The sequence below is a fragment of the Elephantulus edwardii genome, unplaced genomic scaffold (assembly GCF_000299155.1).
Source record: "Elephantulus edwardii isolate Elephantulus edwardi_28Jun2011 unplaced genomic scaffold, EleEdw1.0 scaffold00091, whole genome shotgun sequence".
NCBI classification, from domain to species: Eukaryota; Metazoa; Chordata; class Mammalia; order Macroscelidea; family Macroscelididae; genus Elephantulus; species Elephantulus edwardii.
This window is the reverse complement of record NW_006399841.1, coordinates 1295615-1298890: the sequence shown is the minus strand read 5'-3', so window position 1 is coordinate 1298890 and position 3276 is coordinate 1295615.

The following is a 3276-nucleotide window of genomic DNA, read 5'->3' as shown; positions in this document are numbered from 1 at the left end:
GCTCCAGGACCAGCTGCTTCCACAGCGGCACCTTCTGATGCTTCGGAACCTTACTTCACATCTCACTTTCCGCTCTTCTCCTGGTGGGGGAATATGCATTGGACAGGTGGAGAAGCAGGCCAGCGCAGAGCGGAAGAGCCCTCCCCAAGCCTGATGTCCCACCAGACCGGCCTCCCCACTGTGTATTGAACTTCTCAGCTTCTGCCCCATCTTCAGAGACCACAAGTCCCTGAGTCCGGCTGGAGCAGCTCGGCTGAGATAGGTCTTCCCAGCTGACGCTCTCAGCTCTGCTTGGCATGAGACAGGATCCCAGAGGCTGGCATTTCCTGCAAGATTGGATCCTGGGGCTGGCCATCCCCTGTGGGCAGGAAAGCGATTTCTCTGTCATCGCAAACTTTCCCACCAACATCCTACACCTTGGTTGCCTTCTGGAGGTGTTTGCTGGGGCCGGTTTACATACGGCAGCCCCGCGAGAGCTTTGTGCTCGGAAGTGTGGGGGGTCCCACAGGCACATACAAGCTCACGCTCACACACACACACACACACACACACACACTCTCACATCCCTGTCCACACACATGCATCTGTATGGCTTCTTGTTGAGTACCATCAGGTCAAAACCAGCTCATAGCCAACTCTCCTGAAGGTTTTTGGCAACTGTAAATTACACAGGAGAAAACTGCCCATCTTTCTCCCGTGGAGCAGCTGGTGGATTTGAACCACGTGCCTTTGGGATGGCAGCACAGCTCCTTACCAATAGGCCACCAGCACTCCATAACCAGTCCTCGGGATGGCTGTGCTGAGTCCTACCATCAAGAGGGCTCATCTCTTACCCTGGACCAGCGTGGCACACCTTTGTCTTTCTGATTGGGGTCACTTCCTCATCTTTTCTCTCCCTGCTGGTTGAAATGGACTTTGGGAACGAGCGGATAAGGCTAGCGTTTACACCTTCAACGGAACACAGAGAGGAGGGGAGTGACCCGAAATCACACAGCCAATTGGCCACGGGCACAGCTGCCTGTGTTTCTTCTTCCCCGGAGAATTTACAGACCCCTTCAAATCTCTCCTTCAGGGAGAAAATGCCATAGACTCAGGTCTCTAACCTATCAGAAAATGTCTTTCATCTGTGCTCTGCCTCCAGTCAACATTGAACAAGGTGCCTTCCCTTAAGATCCCTGCCCAGAGGCTTCAGAAACACCACCAACCATGGTGGGGCCTTAAGTGGTCATGCTCCTGCCTCTTTGATAAAACGGAAAGTTTTAAAATCATTTCATCTTTCACACTCAACTTGGATGTGTTTTGAGACACTCAGAGACAGCGTTCTTTCTTTGAATGCCCATACTTGTCCTTTCTCCTTCTGTATTTTTTTTTTGTTTACAATAAAGAATGTTCTGCTTTGGGAGCAGTGGGTCTTTTTTGTGTCTGGAAGGAGACTGGGTGCAGTCAACCTGGGGGCCAGGGCCTTCTGGAGAGAGAAGCTGGCCCTTCAGGTGGAAGCTGACCACAGCAGTTTTGATGGGCTTCGTGAAGACAAACTCCCACCTCTCAAGCCTCTCAGCAGGTCCCTGAGCCTTGGCTGTGGACACTAGATGTTTGCTGGCCTCTCACGGAGCCTACCTGAGGCCTACTTAAAGTGGGTTGTGCCTCTGGGTCCTAGTCTGGTCAGTTGTCAGGGGCTGTTCTTCTAGGCCCCAAAGATTCTGGAAACCCCATCTCCTCTAGTCCTCAGATCTGGGAGTTCAGATATTTTCACTAATGGTCTTTCTTGAGTTTTGGCATGTTAGTGCCCTCGAGTCAAAACCAACTCCTAGCTGACCTTCCAGTGGGTTCTCAGAGGCTGTAAATCACATGGGAGGAGATTGTTTATCTCTTGCCTTCGGAGCAAATGGTGGTTTCAAACTGCATGCCTTTGGGTTGGAAACACAATGCCTTACTCCTAGGCTACCATGTTAATCTTAGGGTATTGATTGATATTATTAATAAAATATACCACTCATTTCCATTCTTCATTCAAGAGGATTTAGAAAATATAAAAAAGATCACTCCTAAGGAAGCTCTGGTGGCCTAGTGGCAAGAAGCTGCACTGCAATCCCAGAAGTACACGGTTTGAAGCCACCAGATGCTCTGCTGGAGAAGGACGGACAGTCTCCTGTACCAGTCAGATCTGATTTGACAGTCCACACACAAAAATAATGAAAAGATCACTCCTACTCACTCCTTTACACCAGAGAAAAGCTCTAGTGCCGTTTTAGAATGCCTAGTCATACAGGGAGCTCTGGGGGCCTAGTGGTTAAGAAACTGTGCTGCGACCCCAAAGGCACATAATTCAAAGTCACCAGCTGCCACTAGAGTACAAATCCATGAGGGTTCACTGCTTGAAAGACAGGCAGCCCCCTCCTGTAAAGGGTCACAGCCTTGGCAACTCAAAGGAGGGATGGTTGTGGTTGTGTGCCGTCGAGTCAGAGCCAAACCAGAGCTGATCCTCCAGCAGCTGGTGGATTTGAGCTGTGTATTTTGGGGGTTGCAGCACAGCCTCTTTACCACTAGGCCATCAGAGCTCAATGGAGGGATGATAGTATACGTCAGAATTTACTTGACAGCAGTGCATTGGTTTGAAGGAGTCAAGCCAGGGACATACAAAGAAAATTCCTGGGAGCATTTGACTCCAATGGCTGTCTGATATCTCTGGTGCCAATCACTTTTTTTTTTGTTTTGTTTGTTTTTTTTCTTTTTTTTCCAATCACCTTTATAAAATCCTTTGTTCATGTAAATATTTTAATAAAATGTATACAGGAAAGAATGCTTTGTAATCATTTTTTAACCACCCTGTAAAACCTCTTCTGCAATTTACTCATATACCCAATTCTAAAGTCTATTTATATACAGGGAGCAGTGGGAAAGTCTGTAGTTAGAGACGTCTCCAAAGTGCTGAAGTACAAGGATGTCAGCTTGGAGACTAAGGTGCACCTGATACATGCCATGGTCTTTGCAATCACTTGCTATGCATCGGAGAGCTGGACAGTTATTAGGGAGGATAGAAGGAGAATTGATGCCTTTGAGCTGTGGTGTTGGAAAAGAGTATTGAATATACCATGGACTGCTAGGAGAACAAACAGATTGGTCCTAGAGAAGGTGAAGTCAGGCTGCTCCTTGGAGGCAAGGATTATGAGGCTTCGTCTGACATACTTTGGACATGTTGCAAGGAGAGACCAGTCCTTGGAGAGGGATGTCATGCTTGGGAGGGTGGAGGGACAGCGCAGGAGAGGAAGACCCTCG